Here is a 26,972-nt window from a genome sequence, read left to right as displayed (position 1 = left end):
TATTCTAACAATATTGAAAATCATCACTATTTCAAGGCTGCCTTGAACCTTGTTAAATGGTATTTTTTTAAGTTTATTTGTTTATTCTGAGAGAGAGACAAAGATTGGGAGGGGCAGAGAGAAAGGGAGAGAGAGAGAGAGAGAGAGAGAGAACCCCAAGCAGGCTCTGCACTGTCAGTACAGAGCCTGATTCAGGGCTGGAACTCATGAACCGAGAGATCATGACCTGAGCCAAAACCCAGAGTCAGATGCTTAACTGACTGAACCACCCAGACGCCCCTATAATGATATTTTAAATGTAGGCCTTATTATCATCAGGAGCTGATTGTCATTGAACAGAGAGTTTGTTACGCACAGTTCCCAAGAGGAGGGGACATGCCTGGCAATGTAGGCCATGTGGGGACACACCAGAGTTGGTCAGGAGGCAGAAAGGGACAGGCAAAAAGGTGAGCTAGAGCCTTCTCTGGGAAGGACTGGGCAAGGCAGGGTGTGCAGATTCAGGATTGGCAAGTTTGAATGATTTCAGCAGGCTGTATCCAGCTGTCTGCTACCTGTCTTTGGGGTAAATTGGACAGTGAGGGGGAGGGCGAAAGGGGGGACGGATGGGGGAATAGAACCCTAGGTGAGCCAGCAAGGAGGTAGTTGGGATGTGGGCTTTGGATTGGTTGGTTTGCATGTGAAAGGCATGCTCTCAGGGGAGTCTTTAACTACCTCTAGGAACTGGCCGACCCTGAGAGTCACAGTCCCGCCAGGGTCAGCAAGGCTCCAGAAGTCAAGACATCAGAATAAAAAGACACTAATGAGTTTGGAGAAACCACTGCCAGAAGTACAGAAGGGTAAGAATGTGAATGGTGACGCCTATGCCACATGCTTTGCATGTACGAACTTGGAGTCGTCAGACCTGGTGCCCTTTTAGCTGAGTTAGGGCACTTGTGTGAGAACCTTCTGCTGGTAAGTTTCTAAAGTAGGATTGTCAACGAGCCTGGCTCCCAAGAACCACAAAAGGGCCTGGTACTTTTTTAAGGGAGGTGGTGTGGAGCAGTTAAAAGAACACAGAAGTGCTAGAGAGAATGAACTTCAGGAGAAGGGGGATGCAGAATGATTTATATATTCTTCTCATTGGAGGGAATAATGAAAGACTGTGCACCGGATGAATGAAAAATACCTACACAAAATTTCATTGAGCTGAAAGACATATATACTCTTATTTATTTTTTAATGTTTATTTATTTTTGAGAGAGAGAAAGAGAAAGACAGAATGCTAGTGGAGGAGAGACAGAGAGAGAGGGAGACACAGAATCTGAAGCAGGCTTCATGCTTTGAGCTGTCAGCACAGAGTCGAACGTGTGGCTCGAACTCCCGAACTGCGAGATCATGACATGAGCTAAATTCAGACACTCAACCGACTGAGCCCCACGAAATATATACTCCTAAAGTTTATTTATTTAGTTTGAGAGAGAGTGAGAGCACGCTTGAGCAAGAGAGAACAAAGGGAGAGGAAGAGAGAGAGAACCCCAAGCAAGCTCTGCGCTGCCAACACAGAGCCCAACGAAGGGCCCAACCTCCCGAACTGTGAGATCATGACCTGAGCAGAAAGCAGGAGACACTTAACTGACTGAGCCTCCCAGGCGCCTCTACTCTTAGTGATACTCTATTCTGGTATTTGTTCAAGATGGCCCAAGTTGATTGCCTTACGTTGAAATGCACTTTTTAAAGAAAAATGGAATTAAGGCTTGGCTTCAGCAAGTGGGTGGGCTTCCAGTGGGTGGGCTATCCCAACGTCCCCATTCAGCGAGCTGGCCGGGAGCAGGAAGAGACAGCCCAGGAAGCAAGCATGGATGATGTTAAGGGAAGTGGGTGAGGAGCTATCACCCAGAGAGGTCCAGGCTGGCAGCCCCAAACCATTTCTCAAAGTACAACAGCCACTTACAAGTCAGGGAGGATATCAAGTGAGGGACCAAAGTAGGGACCCCAGGGGGTGCAGTGTGACTGGGGGGAGGTTGGGTTCAAGCCAGGCCAGTGGGGGTTCAGTCAGCATCTGCAGCAGGAGAGAATGAGGCTGGTTTGAAAGAAATCCTGTCATTCTGGTAATTTGCCACAAAGAGCCAATTTTAGATTATTCTGATCTGGGAAGCTTCCAGAACCATGCCTGATTGGAGAAGCCAGTACAACCCCAGGCGATGCTAGGGACTCAAGCTTCCATCTTGCTCTGGAAGCCTGGACTGTGTGTTGAAGTAATCCTGGAAGGTCAACATGGAAGCCAAGAATCCTCAGGCTTCCTTTAGAGTAACATGCAGTGAATATTCATCCAGTTAATTCAACTGAAAAAAATCTTGACCTGAACTGGGTTTCATGCACCTGCAATATACACCATCACCCTTTTAATGAGAGCAAATTCCTTGAGCATTGACGGCATCTATATTAAATGAGTTGGGTACTACTGCCACCTTGTGGTCAGAGGTAGAAGTGTTTTTATTCTCGGAGTTGATTATGTAACACTTCATTTAACTAGGATTCGCTTCCCTCCTCTGCTTTTGATCAATTCTTTCATTTTCTTTTGTTGCTTTACATGGATTTACAAAAACTTGCACTAAAAGTTTTGAAAAATCTGCATTAACCGAAAGTGAGGAAAAATCCCCCCAAAACAAAAACCAACAAACCCCAGCCCAAATCCTTAGAAGCAAGGAAGAGGTTAGGGTGCCTGGGTGCCTCAGTCAGTTAAGCATCCAACTTCAGCTCAGGTCATGATCTCATGGTTTGTGGGTTCGAGCCCCACGTCGGGCTCTGTGCTGACAGCCAGCTCAGTGCCTGGAGCCTGTTTCAGATTCTGTGTCTTCCTCTCTCTCTGACCCTCCCCTGCTCACACTGTCTCTCTCTCTCACTATCTCTCAGAAATAAATAAAACATTAAAAATAAAAAAAAAAAGGAAGAGGTCAGTGTCTCTAGTCACACGTATTCTTTTCAGATAAACTGGATCTGGCAGGTTCAAGGCCAGATACTGAAAAATTCAGGACACCTGTTAGATTAAATCGTAGGGGCTCCAAATTGTCGTAGACATCCCTTCAAGGAAAATATTAAAAATTGCCCTGATTTTAGTGGTCAGAGATGATTGGAGCTTCCTTCTGGTTTGATGGTTTTTTTTTTTTTTTTGGATGAGAGAATTATTATAAAATCAAGCTAGGGGCACCTGGGTGGCTCAGTCAGGTAAGCGTCCGACTTCAGCTCAGGTCATGATCTCACAGATTGTGAGTTCGAGCCCCACGTCAGGCTCTGTGGCTCACAGTTGGAAACCTGGACCCTGCTTCAGATTCTGTGTCTCCCTCTCTCTATGCCCCTCTCCCCCACTTGCTCTCTGTCTCTCTCTCTCTCTTTCTCAAAATTAAATAAATATGGGGGTGCCTGGGTGGCTCAGTTGGCTAGGTGTCTGACTTTGGCTCAGATCAGGATCTCATGGTTTGTGGGTTCAAGCCCCCTGTCGGACTCTGTAATGACAGCTCAGAGCGTGGAGCCTGCTTTGAATTCTGTGTCTCCCTCTCTCTCTGCTCCTGCTCCACTCACTCACTCTCTCTAAGAATAAACATTAAAAATTTTTAAATAAAATAATAAACAAACATTAAAAAAATAAAATACAATCAGGCTAACTATTTTGTAAATCTTATCCAGAGAGAACATTCCCAACCATTAGAAATTCAAGTAAGCAGGGGCGCCTGGGTGGCTTAGTCGGTTAAGCATCCGACTTTCACTTAGGTCATGATCTCGCGGTTCATGGGTTCGAGCCCCGCGTCGGGCTCTGTGCTGACTGCCAGCTCAGAGCCTGGAGCCTGTTTCAGTCTGTGACTCCCTCTCTCTCTGAACCTCCCCTCCTCACGCTGTGTGTCTCTCTCTCTCCTAGAAATAAATAAAAACATTTAAAAAAAAAAAAGAAAGAAAGAAATTCAAGTAAGCAAAATATTACTGGCAGGAAAGACTTCACATTGATTCTAAATGAACATCAACCATTTCTTACGCTTCAGAAACCAGCTCCCCAGCCACCCACAATAGGAAGATCATTAATTTAAATGCTATTTACCTCCTGTGTGATTTTCATTCATTTCTTTCTTGCCAGTTGACCCTGTAATTTGTCTGCTCCTTTAATTCTTTAAATGTTTATTTATTTGAGAGAGAGACAGAGAAAGAGAGGAAGAGGGAAAGTAGGGGAAGGGGAGACAGAGAGGGAGACAGAGGATCTGAAGTGGGCTCCATGCTAATGGCAGAGAGCCTGATGCAGGGATTGAACCCATGAACTGTGAGATCATGACCTGAGCCAAAGTCGGATGCTTAACCGACTGAGGCATCCAGGCGCTCCTAATTTGTCTACTTCTTGAAAGCTGTTGTCCTTATAATAGCTTTTCCTGGTCTATTATTAGCTCTGATTTGAGCCCCGTCCTCACCCTCTGTCCTTCATCTCCAGAGCCCATAACGTTTCATGCTGTTATCTAATTTTGAGCAGAAACATTCTTTGCCAAGCATGGAAGGGGTGTGTACTTGTAGGAGGCAAATCCAGCTCCGTTTGTTTTTGTTGGTTAGGAAGAAGAATCTATATCTCATTCAGATATTCTCAGCAATAGCTGAGAGAAGTAAAAAATAAACCAGGAACCTAAAATATATAAGCCACCTGGCACTTAACAGAAAGAGCTGCCTGATCGCAGGAGGGCATCTCAACTGTTAGTTTGAATGGCATTGTAAGCAACTACCTACTAGCCCTCATCTTCTGGGGAAAAACATGAGGGACTCAGTCCAGAAATTACATCCTGAAACTCATGTTAAAATGACTACCTTCTGTTTTCTCGTGACTTGTCAGCACTTGCGTGGGATCAGGTCTGGGAAGACGGGAATCCGTCAGTTGCTCTGTGATTGTGTTTGGATGACACCTCCATTAGGGCTTCCTGGAGGTGTGCCATCCACGTTGCCATTCATCCAGCATATCCCCCCGCTCAGAGCAAGGTTGATTTCTTGGGGAGAGTTATTTATTTCTGGGTTAGTGCCGGGATAGCACATCTAAAGCTCTCCCTGAAATCATACCCTCTTATTCCATATAATTATGGCTCTGAAGAATTCCTTCAGCTCTGAAAAAATTCTGGCAATTGAGTGATGAAGAGGGAAGAATCCGTGCATCACTAAAAGCTTCCACGACCACCTTGACCTTTGAGCCTTCCCAATGACACTTCAACTTCCCTGAAGCCCTGGGCTGAGTTCCACCTGCTGGGAGATGGACAACTTTCTCCATCACTGTCCAAGGAGGCTTTAAATGCCCGAAGACTTAGGTGTCCTTCAAGGTTTCTACCCAACTTTCACTTGATGCTCAACACATGAGCCCTCGTTGCCTTACAACTTTTCATGGGGTTCTTATTCTCCCAACCAAATTGGAAAATCTTTCAGAAGCAGGGAATTTTCAACTGCCTGGAGCATTTAGGGAAGCCCTGGAAATTTCGATGGATGCAGCATGTGTGTGTGATTGATAATCAGATAGACAATGGAGAGTAAGAGGGGAAGGAGGGGGAGAAGTCAGAGAGAGACAGATACCAATAGAACTAAGGGAATCTGAAGAGTGACACAAAGATCCAAGTTCGGGAGCCCTGGATTCAAGCAGGACATGGCACCTATTGTAATCCTGGGCTAATGATGCCTTCGTTTGGGGCACCTGGTTGGCTCAGTCGGTTAAGTGTCCAACTTTGGCTCAGGTCATGATCTCATGGTTCATGAGTTCAAGCCCTGCATCGGGCTCTGTGCTGTTAACAGGGAGCCTGCTTTGGGCCCTCTATCCCCTTCTGTCTCTGCCCCTGGCCCCCTCACAATTTCCATCTCTCAAAAATAAATAAACATTTAAAAAATTTTTTTAAATATATTAAAAATGATGCCTTCATTTGTATTTTCTCGTTTTATGTTTGGAGTCTTGGGATATCTCCCAGGAGGCAACAGAAAGTGAGGCAAGATTGTTCATAGTTTACAAAAAAAGCCAGGAAACCGTTCAGTGGAGGGCGGCAAGGAGTATCTCTTCATCTCCCTCTCTGAGCCTGGCGCCCACCCTCGAGGGCTCCCACAGCCTGTGGAACAACAGACGGAGTCTCCTCCAGGCAGAACTAGGGGAGAGGCCGCTCTCAGGCACATGTGGCCCTTGCTGATGGTCAACTTCCAGGTTTCGTTTCCCACATTGGGTCCTTTTTACTAGAACATCCCAAAGTCATGGGCGGGCGGGGGGGGTCAGAGGCATCTTAAACTGCTGATATGAATAACCCTCAGGGACCAGGGACAAAGTGCTGATGCCTGGGGGACCTGCATCAAAGTGGTCAGTGGTCGTTACAGGGGGAGTAGCAACGGAGTGAGCCCTTTTCCAGGGGGGGCGGGGGTCAACCAGGACCAAGCGCCTGGGGGTCTGCTGTCCTTGGTGCTGCTTCTCTTCTCCCTCCCGGAGCTTCAGCCCCACATGGATACTCCTGCTCCACCGCCTGCTGAGAAGGATGAAAATGGCCAATGGTTCCAGTGAGAGCTTGACCATTTTCGCAATGGCAACGGGAGAGTCCGATGACTGGTAAAAAGCAATGAGTAGGGCAGGGAGTGAGAGGTGGTGACAGGGGAGGGATGACATATGCCTGAGGCCTCATGGAAGGCGCCACAGAGATCCAGGAAGATGGAGAAAGGAACCAAAGTTTTCTGCGTGGCTCCTCTGGGCCTGGTTCTGAGCTCGCCATTTTGAGTTGTTATCACACTGATTTATTTTGACTTTTAATTATGAAATATTTCAAATATGCAGAAGGGCACAGAAAATCACATCGTCGCTACTGATGTAAGCACACCTGGCTAGAAGAGGTGTCAACATGTTGTTGTGTTTCTTCCCATCCCTTCCCAGCTCTTTCTCAGCATCAGGACCTTCAATGCTTGAAGGGGTTGCTTGGAAGCCTATGGTAGAAGACCAACTACTATGGTTTTAAAAACAAATAAGCAAGCAAGTCAAAACAAATATTTGGTTTCCACCAAGGCCGATTGTGATATGATTCTTGTTTTTATTTCTTTTAATGTATTTTTTAAGTTTTAATTTATTTAAGGAATTGCTATGCCCACCATGGGGCTTGAACTCGTGACCCTGAGATCCAGAGTCGTGTGGTCTTCGGACAGAGCCAGCCAGGCACCTCTCATTCTTGTTTTTAATATCTATCCATATACTGTGTTAGGTCATTTTCAAAAATATTTAAATGATTTTTTTATTATAGGAAATTTCACTCCTCATGCCCCTCCTGCACAACTGTTTGTTTCCTTGTACGTTTTCCTCTTTTTTATGAAGTTGCAATCACAGTTTCTATGTAATTCTGAATTCTATTTCCCCTCTGTCATGGCCACAAAATATTATTTCATAAACTTCCATTTTACTCCACGGTTAGCATCAGTAAATAGTAGTGCTTGCTGGCCATTCCCTTGAGCTTCTGTGCCCAGATTTCCTTTGGGAGAAATCTTATTTCCATGGGCTTTCAGCTTGCTCTCCTCTCAATTCCACATTATGATCATGAAGATCTATTAGATGTGTAGAATCGAGCCGATCATGCTCCTAATTTCACGGCACGGAATCACCACCACTCTCTGCTAAAGTCCCTCTTTTCTTATTTTATTTTATTTTCCTGTCTTTTCACTTCTAGTCCCCAGTCTTATTCCCTTCCTTGCCTCTGGTGGATTTACTATATGCTTTCCCAAATGACTTTCAGTAAGTTTCTTTATACGTGTGTCCATGACAAACATATAGTATTGTTTTCTGTTTTAGAAAATGTACTGAAAAGGTATCGTGCCCCATATCAATTCTGTTTCTTACTTTCTTTTCTCAGCCAACCCATGGGTTTGAAGTCAGTCCATGTTGCCGTAGGTGCAGCCAACTCCTTCCTTCCCCTGTGCTTCTTTCTGCAATCTAGTTTGTGTGTGTGTGTGTGTGTGTGTGTGTGTGTGTGTGTGTGTGTGCACATTTTACTTATCTTTACTTTCACATTTTTTTAACGTTTTTCCATTTTTGAGAGGCAGAGAGAGACAAAGCATGAGCAGGAGACGGCAGAGAGAGAGAGGGAGACACATAATCTGAAGTAGACTCTGGGCTCTGAGCTGTCAGCACAGAGCCTGATGCAGGGCTCAAACCCACAAACTGTGAGATCATGACCTGAGTTGAAGTCGAATTCTTAACCGAATGAGCCACCCAGGCACCCCTTTACTTTCACATTTTTTGATGGACATATTCATGTTTTCTAACTTATAGAGCCCCCAATGCTGTACTCAACCCACTAGTATATTGTCTGAGAGAGAATATTTAGGGGATATAGACTCAGGAGTAGAAAAACTGTGTCTGACACATCCCCAAAAGCAAGGGAATCAAGAGCAAAAATAAACTATTGGGACCTCATCAAGATTAAAAGCTTCTGCATGGCAAAGGAAACAACCCACAAAACTAATAGGCAACCAACGGAATGGGAAAAGATAGTTGCAAATGACATATCAGATAAAGGGTTAATATCCAAAATCTATAAGGAACTCACCAAACTCCACACCTGAAAAACAAACAACCCAGTGAAGAAATGGACAGAAGATATGAACAGACACTTCTCCAAAGAGGACATCCAGATGGCCAACAAACACATGAAACTATGCTCAGCATCCTTACTCATCAGGGAAATACAAATCAAAACCACACTGAGATACCACCTCACGCCAGTCAGAGAGGCTAAAATGAGCAAATCAGAGAACTCTAGATGCTGGCGAGGATGTGGCGAAACGAGCACCCTCCTACACTGTTGGTGGGAATGTACACTGGTGCAACCCCTCTGGAAAACAGTGTGGAGGTTCCTCAGGAAACTAACACTAGAACTCCCCTATGGCCCAGCAATAGCACTGCTAGGAATTTACCCAAGGGATACAGGAGTGCTGATGCATAGGAGCACATGTACCCCAATGTTCACAGCAGCACTCTCAACAATAGCCAAAACATGGAAAGAGCCTAAGTGTCCATCAACGGACGAATGGATCAAGAAGATGTGGTTTATCTATACCATGGAATACTACATGGCGATGAGAAAGAATGAAATCTGGCCATGTGTAGCAATATGGATGGACCTTGAGGGTGTTATGCTGAGCGAAATAAGTCAGGCAGAAAAAGGACAAATATCATATGTTTGCACATATAGGAGGATTAGGAGGAACTTAACGGAGGACCATGGGGGAGAAGAAGGAGGGAAATAGCGGGGAAGAGGGAGGGGGGCAAACCATGAGAGACTCTTGAATGATGAGAACAAACTGAGGGCAGATGGGGGTGGGGTAGGGGAAGGAAGAGATGGGCATGGAGGAGGGCACTTGTGGGGATGAGCCCTGGGTGTTATATGGAAACCAACTCGACAATAAACTATTTGTAAAAAAAAAAAAATCCCCCCCCCAAAAAAAGAAAAACTGTGTCTGAGGGTGCTGGTGTGCTCAGTTTTAAAAAATCCTGCCAAATTCCTCTCCAAATGAACACACAAGCTATTTTTCCATTAGCAGCACCCAAGAGTTTGTGTTTTTCTACATCCTCACCAACAAACGATTTTATCAAAATTCTGAAACTTTTGACAATCTGATGGATTAAAATAGTATTTCAGGGTTGTTTATATTTGCTTTTCTCTGATGCTAGTGAGGAATCAGTTTTCCTCTGTGAATCGCATAGAATTCAAGTCCATTTTCCATTTGTCAATTTGTCCATTTGTCCTTGTGTCCATTTCCTTCATGTCTATTTTCCCACTGGGTGTCCAGTCTCTTTGATTCTTTCAATTGTAGGAGCTCTGCTGACATGCTGAAAGTACTAGACTTGCCTGATTCTTTTCTAGTCACATGAGAAATGAGCTATGAACAATATACCTATGTCCAGAAAAACGGACCTGTAAGGTCAAATATTTGTTGCTGTAACGTCACCTGTCAATTTCAAAGCCGGGAGAAGAGAAAAGGTCACAAGAGGGGAGATGCTCTGAGCTGCAAACACTTGAGCTTTTATTTGCAAGTGAGAAAAACTGAACTCATTAGTTTAAGCATAAAGGAGAATTGTATTGACTCACAAAAATTCAGAGCAGTCAGACTTTGGGCGATGGCGGGATACAGAGGTTTAAAGAGATCATCTTTTCATCTCTTGGTTCTGTCTTCTGCATTGACTGACCTTGCTCCTGGACCAACTTCCTCTCTAGTAGCCAATGGCCCCAGGGCCCTTCAGGCTGGTAGATCTTTGGTACTTGCCATCTCCAAGGCAGAGGGAGTGTTTCGATACCATTACTGGGGGAGGGGGAGTTTGTATTCAAACAAGATTACGCAGAGACTAATCAGCATAAACAAAATCAAAATGTGACTTTAGTAAAATTCGTAACTCTAATAAGTTATAAATTCCTTTCTAGTCACATTAGTGACTGTGGTAAGTTATAAATTCTATATTCTATGAAGCCCAGTTCCTCTTTATGCTTTACAAATTAAATTACAAATCCTATCATCTATTTATAAACCTAGCAAATTTCAACAGTCACTTTTAAGAGTGCGTGTATAATCTAATAAAATTCCCTTCAACATTTAAACGGCATTTATAAATTTAATAGATTTAATTTTCTTTGAAGTCCTTCAAATGTCTGATTAACAAACAAAGCTCCCCAAGTTCTTAGATACTATTCTGATAAATCGCGTACATTAAAACTGTACATCTGGGGAATCATAAATTCTCCTAAATGTTCTGTGAATGTTTACAACATGAGTCAACTTCTCTTGTTCCTTTCATCCTAAAAATGCAAGTCTAAATCAATTACCCAAATGCCTTTTTACTTTGGGGTGACTAGATTCATCTGTTCCATACTCAGATTCTCTTATGAATTGCCAATGCTTCAGATATATAGTGTGTACAGATTGCTTTTCTTTCCATATTTGATGAGCTTGTATACAACCTGAAGTCTTGGTCAGGACATAAGATCTGGCGTAGCATGCTGAAAGGGTATGTTTCTCACCATCCAGAGGGACAACCGGAGCCCTCTGATGACCCTTAAACCCAGAGAGATTTCAAGTCCAGGTGTGCCAAGTGGGGCGGCCTTATAGCCCTCTTCAAATTATACATTATTTAATTCTGAAATCAGATGAGAGATCCAAACCCCTGCCCAGATGCTTTCAACAGTTGACTGGATTCGGTGAACTATTAACTTTGATTCTGTTCCGAATTCTTTTCATATCTTTCTCATTTAGCAGGACCAAAACTCTAACAATATTTTGTAAATACATTCCATTGGATTCTTCACGCCTCTAGCGTTTTGGTCAGGCCCTGCAGTCACAAATCTAAGGTCATACAAATGACATTCCACAGCAGAGAAAGCCTCTTTCCAAGTATAACCTACAATTCTAAGTGAGAGCACTGTGTCTGCTCTGCTTGAGTCATGTGCCCACTTCTGAAATAATTTCTGTATCGTAGGCTATGAGATATTTGGAGTGGCCTATCTTGGGAAAGAAGCTTTCTCTCCCTGTGGTCCCATTAGGAGAAACACATATATTTAATACAAATATTAACAATTAACTGCATATAACTATATATAGATGTAGTATATCATGTAGGGAGTTTTATGGTACATAAAATCACAGTATGAAAATATCTACATATTCTTTGATTTTTTAAAAGATAGATGTTGAATTTTTTTCTCATATTTTGAATTTTGACAATTGCCTTTCAGAAATCATAAAGACGGGGGCGCCTGGGTGGCTTAGTCGGTTAAGCGTCCGACTTTCGCTTAGGTCATGATCTCGCGGTTCGTGGGTTCGGGCCCCGCGTCGGGCTCTGTGCTGACTGCCAGCTCAGAGCCTGGAGCCTGTTTCAGTCTGTGACTCCCTCTCTCTCTGACCCTCCCCTGCTCAAGCTGTCTCTCTCTCTCTCCTAGAAATAAATAAAAAAAAAACATTAAAAAAAATTAAAAAAAAAACAGAAATCATAAAGACGTTCATATTACTTTTCTATGATTTATTAAAGTACTAAGTTAGATTTCAAAATGGTAAATTATATCAGATTCTCTAATATTGAAACTTTCATCACTAAGTATGAATCCCATCTGGAATCGTGTGTTATTGCTTTAAAGTACTAACAGAATCCTCTGGCTAATATTTTCTTGTATTACACTGATAATTATCACTGAGATTTTCCTATAATTTTCTTGTCCATGCATTTTCTTTGTCAGGTTTTGGTATTATTTGTTAACTCTGATTTTCAAAAAAAGGAAGAGTTTCTCCTTACTCCATGCTCTGGCACAATTTAAACGAAATGGGAGCCATCTGTGCCTTAGAGTGTTGCTAGAACTATTTCCCTCTCATTCTCTCACTGTCTTTTCTTGCACCGTTCTCTATTGCTTCCATGATAATTTGCTTAGAAGCTCTATGTGGTCTATAGTTTCTTTTGGTAATTCACATTTTCCGAGAAAATCATTAATGACATACAGATTCTCACAGTGATTGGAGTATATCTGAGTAGAGTGCTCTGTAATTTTTCAAGTATCTTTGAGTCAGATTATTTCTGCATCCTCCTTCTTACTTCTACGTAATTCCTATTCCTTTTATTGATTAGATCGGACCAGGGTTGGTCAACCTTGGCACCACTGATGTTTTGGGCCAAACAGACCTCTGTTGTAGGGCCTGCCCTGGTGTTGTAGGGGAGGCCCAGGCAAGCATATGGTCCTCCTCCTCCTCCCCCATCTTTACTCCTTCCTGTCCTGACACTGGGGTCTGTTTTGCAACGTCCCCACCTCAATCTGCCAGGTACCCTTAGCACCAGCTGTTACCCTGTTGTGACGGTCAAAACTATCTCCAGATGTTGTCAAATGTCCCCTAGGGAAGGGGGTGGGCAAAATCACCCACACTGAGAACTGCCAGTTTAGACCAAGGTTTTTCTAAATTTTTAAAATTTCATTTTGTGGGGCTCCTGGTTGGCTCAGTTGGCTAAGAACCCAACCTCAGCTCTGGTCATGATCTCACAGTTTGTGAGTTCGAGCCCCACGTCGGGCTCTGTGCTAACAGTTCAGAGCCGGGAGTCTGCTTTGGATTCTGGGTCTCTGTCTCTCCCCTCCCCTGCGTGTGCTCTGTTTTTTTCTGTATCAAAAATAAATAAACATTAAAAAAATTTTTTTAAATTTCCTTTTGTATTTAAAGAAACAACCATTGGATGCCTTAAACTTATGAAGAGGGAAAAATAATCATTCCGGGTGATGCCTGAATCCTCATTGCTAACATGGGACTAATTTTTGAGTGGGTAAAAGGTTGCCTCTAGGGGGACCCACCTGCTTTGCAGGGTGCCTTGGAGTTATGATGTGCTTGTCAGTCTTTAACACTGAAAGAGTAGACGGGTATGAGGGTAATAAACGAGGTGGAGAAGGGAAAACAACAGTAACAACAACAACGAACCCGTGGATTCATTCGTTTAGTTCTATCCGTCTTCGGTCTCCTGATGTATTAATTTCTGCTCTTATCTTTATTATTCTTGTTGGACTTTCTTTGGATCTATTTTGTTTGTTTTTCTAAATACCTGGGTGGGCCACTTCATTTATTACCATTCTTGCCTGTTCCACTCCGTGGAGTCAAGTGGGAAGCACGGGGGTGTCTGTATCCCCAGCCCAGCCCAGCCGCGCACATAGACCTTTTAGTTCCCCACTAGTGGTCATTGGCTTGTTCCATGGAAGTTTCATTGCTGTGCAGAATCTGTGTTTTTCTAGCTCTTCCCGAAGCTCCCAGCTCTCTCCATGATTTGGATTACTAGTGTTTTCTATTTTCCTTGCAGACTGAGTTGCCATTATTAATTTGTTTTCCTTTGTGCGTTTGATTCATTTCAGAGTGGGAAAAAGGGCAGAGTCACCTTTGATCCATGGTTTAATCCCAAATCCAATTTAGTAATTATGTAGCATTTGATTTGGGCAAACTATATTGTGGGCTGCTAATTTCAACAACTACGCGAAATTCGGAGGAACGGCTACTTACCATGTCACCTGCTTAGACCAGACTCAGAACCATGAAACAAATCTTTATTTTGACAAACTAAATTGCCCTACCCCTCTACCATTAGAAATGGCCACAGGCAAATCCCAGTTTGATGCATTAATGATTTAAAATAATGCCTTTCTGTCCACAGAGGCATTTCATGACTGATGAGTCCTATATTCCCGGTGGCTCAATGTTTCTCATGATTGGATGTGAAAGTGCCCCCAGCAAAATGTGGATGTCAAGGAGCACTACCTGGATGGAAAACCATGAGAAATGAGAGCTCTCTGCTTCTCTGTGGAAGCAGACACGTTACGGACAAGGCCCGCCAACCTCACACACTTACAAGTTGTTTGTACACTTTTGTAAATAAAATCATACTCTCTATGCCCTTCAACTACAATATCACGTTCAGAATGTAAGCTTGCAATGATATGTACACTGTCAGTCTCAAAATTCTCTCCCGTTAGGCTGAAAGGACTTGAAATTAATGAAATTTAAACTCTGAAAATGACCCACCACTCAGAGGCAGTAGCGACCATTTTATTAAAAACAGTTTGTCATTGTTAGGGGAAATGTCACATTTTAGCTTGCGGTGGTAATACAGGGACAGGGTAAAGAGATCTAGCTGTTCTCCAAGAGCTTACTCTTCCCACTTAGTATTATTGTGTTTTGTGCAGTGGAAAAATGTGATTTTTTAAAACATACTTATAATTACTATGTACAATCAGACCAAATGAATTACAAGGTGCTCTAAAAGTTTTAAAAATACCAAATATTTGCTGCCAAGACTGTGACTCTCTTTTTAAAGGGAACACGCATTGCCTTTTTACAGCCCTGAGCATTCCATTAATGTCAGTGAAATGATACCTTTATTATATGAGTCATAATTCTTGGTACCATTTAACAGTAGAAAACTATTAATAACTTTAGGTTAATAGCATAGGTCTCTTCCTACCTTCAAAAAAAGTGATTGTGGAATTCAAAGTCACTGACTATTTTATGATGTGGTGACAGTCCAGTAATGTCACGAGCTCTGCTTTTCTTCCTTAGAAACTATGATTTGAGTGTGGGTGTTGTCAGAGTTCCGTTACTCCATAAAATAACATTTTTCTTTCAGAAATGGAAGTATTTGTCTTGATAAAAGTCACAGCTTGTATGGATGAAGTCAGGAACAATGGTCGACTAATACTCTCCGTGTACTTAACCTGTAACCCATCAAAGGGATCCAATCACTTGTATAGGGGGTGGAGTTCCTTGTTACTTGCTGGGGCAAAACTCATTCACCCTAAATGTTTACAGTACCCCTCCCTCCCTTATTTGCCCCAGAAAATCCGTTATTAGCCAGGTCACTATCTCCCCTGTGTCCTCTCTACCTTCTAATCATGAAGGAGGAGAACACCTTGTTGGCTGGGAAGGAGATTAGTTGTCGCCACACAAGGAAAAAATTCTGGCAAGGGGGAAACAATGATGCTTGAGTTGGTGTGAAGAAGAGAGTAAGGGTTTGGTGCATGAGTTTCCTCAACAGAATTAGGAAGCAGAAGGGACTGAGGTGGGTTATGACCTTTAACTCTTTTGAGTGCTTTGAGGTGAACCTGCCGAGAAAAAACTTCCCTGTTCATTACCATTGGTTGTTGGATTGTGATTCTTTATATTTATTTCTTTATTTTTTAAACATTTAATTATTTATTTATTTTGATAGAGAGAGGAGAGAGCACAAATGGTGGTGAGGGGGTGCGGTACAGGGAGAGAGGGAGATAGAGTCCCAAGCAGGTTCCCCACTGTCAGAGCAGAGACCGACATAAACCCTCATAAACCCTGAGATCATCACCTGAGCTGAAATCAAGACTTGGAAGCTTAACTGACTGAAGCACCCAGGTGCCCCTGGACTGTGCTTCTTTACATGTGACGTCATAAAGTAGACCCTAAGCAATGTGAAACCCCTCCTCATCATTTATTCAGGGTATCTCCCTAGCTATCTGGAATGTAAATTTTAAGCTGATAGTGATTAAGAAACCACTATTAACTTTGAAACAATAACTTTTAAAATAAACATTTAAAAAGCAACATTCTTAGCATGCATTGCTTTGTCCTGGACTTCTATTCGTCATGCTGTTATGGTATATGATTGTCATGTAATATGATAGGGACTCTTACTGTATTAATACTTGTATAACGTGTGAGTCATATAAGCCTCTGTTTTAAGTTTATGTATTTATTTTGAGAGAGAGTGCATGCATGTGCACATACAATCAAAGGAGGGGCAGAGATAGAGGGAGAGAGAATCCCAAGCAGACTCCTTGCTGTCAGCCCAGAGCCCGATGTGCAACCCAGTCTAACAACCCATGAAATCATGACCTCAGCCGAAATCAAGTCAGACCCTTAACCTACTAAACCACCCAAACCTCAGTGTTTTAGTAGTATTTTTTTGATAACTTTTTTTCTAGTTTTAAAATTGGTATATTTTAGGGGAAAGTATAGAAGATTGTAAAGAAAGAAATGTTATTCATTATCTGACCTATTAGATTGTAGCTAAAATCTTGGCTTTCAAAACAAGATGTATCTAAGGTTCTATATCTTGGTTTTTTTCTCTAATAATATTGCTGTGTCGGGGAAATATAGTTTTCATTCTATGAGCGAAGTTGAACTTTTTTCTAAGAGAAGCTAGTGAGAATGGATATTTGGGGACAGCTAGCATTCTCTGTCACAGGCTCCTAGTAGTAAAATATTGGGTCAAAACTCCTTTGCCTTCCAGAAGATCCTGGTATGGGCCCAGTGTGCTCCTCAGAAATGTTCTAGTTTATTCTCTCCAGTAGTGCACTGGAATTCCTGCTTCATTTGGCTCTTGGCAACATTTATCATTGACACAGGTGTTTGACAGTTTGATAGGTGAAAAAACTAAATCATTACCATATTTTCACTTTTATGATTAGTAGGACTAAATTTTCGTTCATGTGTTCATTGGCTATGCGTATTTCTTCCATGTGAGGTGTCTTTTTACATCTTTAGTCCCTATTTGATGTTTACATTCAGCCACTTGGGGTATTATTCTGCTTGAAGTTAGGAGTTCCAGCATGGAAAGAAAGGGTAACTTTGCTTTTGTTCTTTGGTGAAACAACCTTAACACAAACAACAGATTTCCTTAGGCTTACAGAAAACCCTACTGAAAAACGACAAAATGGTAAAGTGTTATTTGGCTCCCTTATAACTTAGGCAATCCAAGCTCATCTTGGCTTTATCTGGATGCAACAGGCACACCAAAAAAACTAGAAAATACCCTCCCCATGATTAAGCTTGGGTCCTCTAAATTCTCAGAAAAGTAGTGAAGCAATGTCGACTCATCTCTTTCCAATAGAGCTATGTTTGGAGTCATGCCGATAGCTTATTATGTGGTGTGGCCAGTGAGACCAGTGCCTGAGGGAAGTGTCTCCATCTTGCCATGGAGGCGTGTCTGGAGCTCCTACCAGGAGCCCAGGTTGGGAAGGACAAATGCAAATGAGACTTGAAAAATAGAAACTCCTCCTCCACTGCCTTCCTTTATAAGTGTCACTATTCACCAGAATGTCCCTCTGCCCATTTTCATTCAAACGTTCCAAGTGGAATGGCGGTAAAAATCTTAACGTGCTTTCAACATTTGCATTTTGGCCTCCTGGTCAAGCATGTATTAAGCCATGTCATTTTGCTCTAATTGTTGTCAGAAGAAAGTGTGATTGCATTTTAATTATAGAGACCTACGCACATACAGCCTCCACTATCTCCACAGCAGGCAAGCCCTGCCAACTTCTAAAGCATCATGGTGGAGAAAATGGGGCTTGCTAACAATACATGCGTCTCGTTTGGTGGTTCTCAGGCAGGATTCCTTACAGTATGGTTGAGAATAAATACCCCAAGCTGTTTGCTGCAGCGGTGGGTAAGAGTAGAATGATCCAAGCAAAAACTAACCTTTCTGGTGAGTATACGTTTGCTATAGAAAGATGTTTCTGTAAGTGGGTGAACTACTTCCTGTCAGTTGATTGCTCATGGGGTCATCTAATTTGAGCTGTGTCTTCCCCAACCCCACTGTTGGCTACATCTCTGAGAGAGACACCCAGGCTACACACAGTTGATAATTGTTTTATCCATTTCTAAAGGCAGCTGAGTGGGTTGGCTTTAATTGGTGATCTCAATTGCGATGAAGAGTGAAATAAATTGTCATCTAGAATTTCTGAAGAATTAAAAGAAAAGCACTTATTTTTGATGGGTATAACTTTCAGATTTCTGAGTCGCCTTTTAATTTTTCTCTTTTCAATAACCTCCAGCAATTAACTATTTAATGGTAAATTATATCTAATTACTGTCTTGGGATTTGGGGCGGTATGTGACCAAACACCCATCATTCACATGAGACTGGGAAAGGCATTAAAATTCTTCTGATCAGACAAATACTTCAGAAACAAACAATCTCAGATTGCACTTTAGGTAGGATTTGCTATGATATTTGAATGTTAAATGTTCAATGGTGAACAAGTATTGAATTTCCAGCCTTACCACATGCATATTCTCCTCTAAGCCTATAATGCCCCCAAATTGTATCTGTATTCTCCTGTCTCTTATAGACAGCAGGGCTGTGTCCCAGTTGATTACTAGATCAAAACTTGCAGAATATGACTACACTTCTCAACTTTTATACTGACTTTTTGTTCCATCCTGACAAAAGTCACTTAATTTTTCAAGTTATAGATTTCTATATAAAATGGAGGTCACAGAGCACTTACAAGAATTGCATGGTTCTGGTGCTTGAAGTATCAAAATTAAACCCTATTAAACGACCTTGAGTAATTTTTTTCTATATTCTAGAATACCTTGAAGCCATTCAAAATTCTCTGGCTGCACATAATAGGGAACCCCAAGAAATGGTGACAGCTCTGGAAGCCACCAAAAGGCTTCCAAGATCATGATGGAGATGCCAGAAAGCCCGGAAGATGATGGCAACGTTTTTCAAGTTAAGTGAAGGTTTGTGCATGAGAATACAGAGTCTCAGTCCTGAACTTGAACTTGATGTGAACTTGAATTTTCCACTATTACCAACATTTCCCTTAGTTAAGGCCTATTGCTTTGAGGCAACTTACTGAGGTATAGCGCTACTAAATAATTTGGATAGTTTATCACCATCATAAAAGGTCCCAGCCTTCATAGATACTTTTCAGCTGGGTGGGGGTGAAGATTGGAGAGAGAAATGTTGGTTTCCACAGCAGAAAGCTCAAAGAGGGCAGATGAGAGTAGGTACAAAGGAGGAGCACCTGAAAGTTCCCCAAAGAAAGAGCAAGGCTCATGAGGGAAGGGGACATCCCTGGTCACCAGCCACACAGTATTTCTCTTGTATTAAGTGTGAGGACTTGGGGTTATTGAAACCATGATGTGGGCCTAAGAGTCTCTCAGGGGCTGAGCACAAGTATCTTTTCCACTGGAGATGGTTTTCCTCTTGTACTGGAAAGTCTTGTGTATGATTTCTTGCATTGAGTGTGACTTTAAATGAAAGTAAAAGAGGTTCTCCTCAGGAAATAAGAGAATTCTATTGAAGAGAAGAATGTGGAAGGAGAAAATAAGATCAAATCACAGGATAGAAAGTAGCGATTCTTAACATGCACTTGAAAACTGATCGCGTGTCTCCTGTGAGGTAACTCCTCAAAGGCTACATGGGTTGTAGGATTAAGATAAAAAGGGGGAGACAGTTTCTTATTTCAAATGCTAAGGAGAGTCAAGAGGCAGTTTGGAAAGTGTCTAGGAACCTAGTTTGGAAAATGAGAAATTTGCTAGCTGGGGGGGGGGGGGGGGGGGGGCAGGCTGAGACATAGAAACCTTGTGTTCAGACTTTATCAACTATCACTCACAATTTTGTACCTCCCTTGGTTTCCCAAGGGTTAATTTTCATAATCAAATCCACTACTGTAGAAGGCGAGGAATTGGAGTCAGGGTAGGTCATTTCCTTAAATACTGCTTTCTAGGTGGCAAAGGTCACCTGACAGTTAACTAAGGGCCAAATCGAAGGTTCTAGAACTTAGCAGAACAAACTGTGGGAAGTGGATTGGTATATTTTGGGGGAGGCTCATGAAATCACCTGACTGCTGTGATCAGCTGGCTTTGATTGTATAAGTTAGGGGTAACTTAAAACACTCACAAAATGTAGGTAAGAAAGTCTACAGTGAGGGAAGGAGGTCCCCAGTGCATTGGAAGATCATTTTCAAGGCACTTCACAGCTGTTCTAAACCAATCACTCTAGCATTTAATATGGCAGAATTGTAATGGACAGCATTTTCTTTTAATTAGATGAAGCTCCTTGCTATTTTGTTTTTAAATTTCTATACACTTTAAAATAGTATCATGACCAATTAAAACTCCATAGGTAGAAGCAATTTTTAACTTCTACTGGTATTTAAATCATAGTTTCTAGTTACCTTTTTTGGAATTCCTTAACACTTGACTTGATGTATTGGAAACCAGGGTCTGATGGAACCTTGTAAGAGGCTCATCCTAATGAGATTTGGAGCATGAGAGGTGCTCTGTTTTGCGCCCCAAAAGAACTTCTAGCCCCATCAACTATGAATGCAATGATGTAAATCCAGCACCTCTAATGAGAAGTTGGCTTAAAATACACAGCCTGCCAATGGTGAATCAGCAGCAGCAGAGGCATATATGGAAAGAGCAGTGTGGGGGGCGGTGGGGGGATGAAGCCTTTTGGTAGAAGCTGCACCAAGTCTTTCAGGTGCGGGAAAACCATCCCAAGTCCTGACGGTTGCTTCCTGAAGGTTATAACCACCCCTCGGTTTCTTCTGTCCATGGCTAATGCCCCACGGAATCCTAGAAGTCAGACCTGGCCAGGATCTTAGAGAATGTTTTGTCTGGTTTGGAACTAAGGAAACTGAAGCCCAGAGATGTTTGACCGTAAGGTTCCAATATGGCCAATTGGAGGTTAAGAGTTTAATCAGAGGCCAAGGGACAGTTTGTTCCTAGGTATGAAGGACATGGCATCAAGGCCACAACTAGGTCATGTTCGCCACAACCAAACTCGCATTTTAAGATGTTTGTTTATTTTTGAGAAAGAGAGCACAAGCCGGGGAGGGGACAGAGGATCTGAAGCAGGCTGCACGCTGGCAGAAGAGAGACCAATGCAGGTCTCTGACTCACGAACCGTGAGATCATGACCTGAGCTGGAGTTGGAGACACTTAACCGACTGAGCCACCCAGGCGCCCCAAACCTGCATTTAGTATGGCAAATCCACAATGAATAGAGAAACCCATGGCAGTAAACACAGCTTCTAAAAGATAATTGCTAGGGGCGACTGGGTGGCTCGGCTGGTTAAGCATCCCACTTAGGCTCAGGTCATGATCTCGTGGTTGGTGAATGAATCCCTGCTTTCTCTCTCTCTCTGGACCCCTCCCACCCCCCACACCTGCACTGTCTCTCTCAAAATAAATAAAAACTTTAAAGACCCTTATCCCATAATTCTGTTTGTTTATTTGTTTCATTTTGGTAAAAGCTATTTCTCCACAACATTCAGAGATTTGCTAAACAATGTTTTCCACTTTATTCTTCATTCAAAGGGTCAGGCCTTTTGAACTCTAATGTCCAGTATCTACAGCTTGCATGTATCCTGACACAGAATGCTTTCGCTTCATATTCCAAAGAAACATTCAGAAAGGATCCTATGCCTAGGAGCCAAAGCAATGCTCTATCATTAAAAAATAGATTTTTTTACCAAATTGTTGTAGAAAGAAATTGTAACTGCAGTGATTATCTGATTATGAGACAGATAATAGATTTTATATTGGATTTTAGATTGGAAGACATTTTATATCCCCAAAGCACCTACAACATTAATCAGGAGATTTATATTTGGGATAGAAGCATGCTTCTTTTTTCTATACAAAATTTACTGAACAAAACAAAGGGATTAACAGAGAGTCAATCCTTGAAATTAAAAACAAAATCTGGAAAAAAAATGAGGATTTTGTCTTTGGTTTCACGTCTGTGTAGTACTCCCTATACCATTACTACCATCTTTATTTAGTACTGTTGACGTACAGGAGCTCTCTTTATTTGCTCTGTGTGTTGGGTATCAGATGGGTTTACTGCGGTCACCTTAACAACATGGCACACAATGGGCATCTTAGGCAGCAGAAATGGACTTTCTCATGGTTCTGGAAGCTGGAAGTCCTAGATCAAGGTGCAAACAGCATCAGCTTCCTCTGAGGGCCTCTCTCCTTGGCTTGCCAATGACTGCCTTCTTGGAAGAGCACCCTGTGTCTCTTCTGCTGATAAGGACATCAGTCGTTGTGGGTTGGGGTCCCACCCTAACAGCCTCATTTACCTTAATCACCTCTTTAACTGTTATCTCTAAATACAATAACACCCTGAAGTACTAGGAGTCAAGATTTCAACATCTGAATTTTGGGGGTGGGGACAAATCAGCCTATAATAGGTGCTAGCTCCATTTTACAGTGGAGGAAACTGAGGTCCAGGCAAATGGGTCACCAAATTCTTACTACGCCAATTCTACCTAAATACGTAAGAAATGTAGAAACTTGTGTGACCGTGAAAAATGATATTAGACTCAGTCTCCTATTTCAAATTACAGAGAGTCTTTTCTTTTCTTTCTTTCTTTTTTTATTTTTGGGAGAGAGAGAGAGAGAGAGAGAGAGAGAGAGAGAGAGAGAGAGAGAGAACCAGTGGGGTAGGGGCAGGGGAAAGTAAAGATGGAATCTTAAGTAGACTCCATGCCTGGCTAGAAACGGGGCTTGATCTCACAACTGTGAAATCATGACCTGATCTGAGATCAAGAGTCTGACACTTAACAGACTGAGCCACCTAGTCACCCCACGTAGAATCTACCTTTAAACCAATACTGGAATTTTGCAACAACCTTACCTTCCATAGTTATTGACTTTATAGGTTTTTAAATTATTTAGGACAAAAGAATCTGAGGCTTAACTCATCAAAGATAACTTATCTTCAAACTATAGAATTCACTTAAGGTATAAAAGAAAGCATTTAATGTATTAGTATTTCTAATATTATATATTCTAAAATTCTATGATTTAGTTTAGGAGTTAGTTACATATATGTATATCCATATATATGTAGTTTCTTTTTTCTATGCTTATAAAGCCATAATGATTCCTGTTCTGCCACTTACTAGCTGTGTGACCTGGGGCAAGTTATTTAATAACTTGGTGTGTCAGCTTCTTCATCCATAGAACAGCAATATTAATAATTTCTGCATTTGAGGGTTATTATAAAAAGCAAATGAGTTGGGACCCCTGGGTGGCTCAGTCAGTTGAACATCTGACTTTGGCTCAGGTCATGACCTCGTGGTTTGTGAGTTCAAGCCCTGCATTGGGCTTGCTGCTGTCAGCCTGTCAGCATGGAGCCCACTTTGGATCCTCGGTCTCCCTCTCCCTCTGCCCTTCCACGACTTGCACTCTTTCTTTCAAAAAATAAATAAAACATGAGAAAAAAAAAAGCAAATGAATTAATACATGCAAAATACTTACAGTACCTCTTGGCAGGCAGAATAAATACGTAAGTGCGAACGAAGAATATCTATGCACGTAAATCATGTATACCATTTTATTTACAAAAGCAAGATTAGTGCACTTTACCAGTGTCAGTCAATGTAGTCTCCATCAGGTGCAAATCCACACTTTCCCTGCTTAGTGACACTGTAGCTATGCCCTATAACAATATCTCCTTTGCCAGGTGCCATAACTTTAGGCTTTGCTAATAGAGGGGACTGGAGATACAGCACAGGCATGGTAGAGGAAGGGGTTTCCCTTTCATTGAAAAGCGCATCAAAAGCAGATAATCCAGTTAAAAAAATGAACAGAAGACACAAATAGACATTTTTCCAAAGATGACATCCAGATGGCCAACAGACATATGAAAAGATGCTCAACATCACTCAATCAGGACAATACAAATCAAAACTACAATGAGCTATCACCTCATACCGGTCAGAATGGCTAAAATTAACAAGACAGGAAACAACAGGTGTTGGCGGGGATGCGGAGAAGGGGGAACCCTCTTGCACTGCTGGCGGGGATGCAAACTGGCGCAGCCACCCTGGGAAACAGCGTGGAGTTTCCTCAAAAAGTTAAAGGCAGAAATACCTTACGATCTAGCAATGGCACTACTAGGCATTTACCCAAAGCAGACAAAAATACTCATTAGAAAGGACACACACACCTGCAGCATTATCAACAATCGTCAAATTACGGAAAGAGCCCAAATGTCCATCGATTGATGAATGGATAAAGAAGATGCGGCACATATACACAATGGAATATTACTCAGCCATAAAAAAGAATGAAATCTTGCCATTTGCAATGACATGGATGGAGCCAGAGAGTATCATGCTAAGCAAAAAGAGTCAGTCAGAGAAAGACAAACACCATATGATTTCATTCTATGTGGAATTTAGCAAACAAAACAAATGAACATAGGGGGAGAAAAGAGGCAAACCAAGAAACAGACTTGTTTTTTTAAGCTTATTTATTTTATTTATTTTTGAGAAAGAGAGAGAGAGAGAGATAGAGAGAGAGTGCACGTGCACTATCAGGGGAGGGGCAGAGAGAGAAGGAGACACAGAATCTGAAGCAGGCTCTAGGCTCTGCTGGAGGCTTCCTTCCCCCCAGGACACCACCCCGCCCAAGATACCCCAGTGAACTTCCCCACCATCAGTGGGAACAACCACATCTTCTTCAGCCAGTTCCAATTCCCAGCCTTGCTGTGCTGGTGGGGAGAGGAATCTCACATTTGTTTCTTCCTTGGGTACTAATAAATATATTTGTTATGAACTTATATTACTTTCCTGTCGCTGTTGTAACAAAGCACCACCGACTTAGTGACTGAATACACACTAATTTCTTATCTAACAGTTCTGGAGGTGGGATGACCAGAATTCACATGATTGGGCTGAAATCAAGATATCCGTGAGCCTCCCTTCCTTTGTGGAGGCTGCGGGGACAATAGGGTCACTTGCTTTTTCCAGCCTCCAGTGCCTGCCCCGTTCCCCGTGGCCCCGCCCATCTTCCAATCCCCAAGGCCAGGCTGGTGGTCCCTCTTACTGGTACCCGTTGGGTTCTGTCTGGTCGGCGTGTTTCTCTCAATTATAAAGACTGTTGTGGTTACATCGGGCCCATCAGGATAATCCAGGGTACTCTCCCCACCTCAGAGTGAAAGCAGACTCCCTTGCAAGGCCACCTTCATGCCCCTTTGCCAAGGGACCCTAACTTACTGTGTTTTCTGGGGATTACAACATGGGCATCTTTGGAAGCTGCCTATTCTGGTACCATAGCTTTTTGGGTTACTTCATCTGTCCTGTTCTTTTTGTGTATGTGTGTCTGACGCTTCCCCATGACAGTCTCCTTGGAGGGGTGGTCTGCAGCTGGTTTCTAACCCTCGTTATGTTTATGGGTCTATGGGAACATGGTTTTTATGGAGGTTGATACTTCATTAAATATTTAAGCGGACCATGCTGCCATTTTTCTAGAAATGAAGCCTACATTAGATATAAATTCAACTAAAGACATTTTTTTGACATGAGAAAAGCCCATGATATATCTTTAAATGGGAAAAAACAGGTTGCAAGGCAGTAACATAACTTAGAAGAGTGAAATTATTTATTACTTTGGCATAGAGTCAGGGATCTTAACTCACCACCTCTCTGACGTTTGTTAAATGTCTACCTCTAGCTGAACTTGAATATTGATTTTTTTTTTTTTACTGTTGCCAAACAAATATTATTCCATTATGGTTACACAGGAAAAGCTGTCCGAACAAGCTGAAATAGCTCAGTTGGGAGAGCGTTAGACTGAAGATCTAAAGGTCCCTGGTTCAATCCCGGGTTTCAGCAGTGTTTTTGATGTCTATGCTATGTGTACTTTCTGGCAATCTTCACCAAAATGTAAGCTGTAAGGGGAATGTGAGGTTCTCATGCCTTGGGTGGATCATTGGCTTTTCAGAAAGGGGTGATATCACATATCTTGGGGGGCCCTTTTTATATAAACCCACCAGCAACATTGTACTTCTTGACTGTAATAATAACAGCTGACTTATCTAAGGTACTTACTATATGTCAAGGTTTCTTCTAAGCTCTATGTATTTAAAATGGCCCCTAAAATTCTTGGTAAGTACTTGTTAACTCAGTGATGCTTGTGCTGAAGGCCTGGAATGTGGTAGCTACACAGTTAATGATTTATATTTTGACCATCATTATTATTCATATTGGCTAGGAACTTCCCAAGTTAGAGCTATGAGATGTGAGTTATTTCTAAGGACCTTTCACCCCGCTGTCTGATAAGAGAGTATTCAACATTATCATTTCCCTCCTGATTATTTCTAAATTCTGCATAAACACTTCCTTGCTTTTATATGGTCCCCTGAAAGGGTATTTTCCCACTAGGCTTTAACTTTGCAGAATGGGATTTGGCCTGTACTCCGAAAGCCTTACCTGAATTCATAGGAAGTGGCGGGGGTGTGGCCTTGAAGTCTCTGAAACTGAATGCAGACTTGAGTGTTCATGTGCCCATTTCCCTGGGAAGAATGTCAACGGGGATCAGAGTCTAGGTTCATGATCTAGGAAAGATTTAGAAAATTTAGATGTGAAAGATTTCCTGATCACAAATATTTGCTAGTCATTTATGATTTTGCCGAGGTGCTGAGCGATAGGGCTTTTCTTGTGTTTGTCTCTTGCTCAACGCTGTGTCTACTGTGAGGTGGATTTCAGGAGGGACCTCAGAGTGCCAGCAAACTTTCCTTTGTCTGGGTGGTGGTCTTGAAGGCAAATTTCCTATAGTGAAACAAACTTGACCATTTTTGGAGGCCCCCCCTGTTACTTTGGGGCACCTTCCATGACCCAACCCCAACAATGTATTTACTCTGCAGAAGTGGGTCCCACTCCACCTAATTGTCTCTTTTCTGGGAAGAT

The 26,972-nt window shown here is 42.2% G+C and overlaps 2 non-coding genes across 2 annotated transcripts; both read left to right on the top strand.

The window, feature by feature from the left end:
• Positions 1 to 13,198: 13,198 nt before the first annotated feature.
• Positions 13,199 to 13,350, top strand: LOC120234843. Its single transcript, XR_005529215.1, has one exon. It is a non-coding gene; the product is annotated as a U12 minor spliceosomal RNA (small nuclear RNA).
• A 12,475-nt stretch (positions 13,351 to 25,825) lies between these two features.
• On the top strand, positions 25,826 to 25,898 carry TRNAF-GAA. Its single transcript has one exon. It is a non-coding gene; the product is annotated as a tRNA-Phe (tRNA).
• Positions 25,899 to 26,972: the final 1,074 nt, after the last annotated feature.

This window comes from Hyaena hyaena, unplaced genomic scaffold (genome assembly GCF_003009895.1).
Source record: "Hyaena hyaena isolate Hyena2069 unplaced genomic scaffold, ASM300989v1 scaffold_117, whole genome shotgun sequence".
In the NCBI taxonomy this organism is placed as follows: domain Eukaryota; kingdom Metazoa; phylum Chordata; class Mammalia; order Carnivora; family Hyaenidae; genus Hyaena; species Hyaena hyaena.
This window is presented reverse-complemented; position numbering and strand designations above follow the sequence as displayed.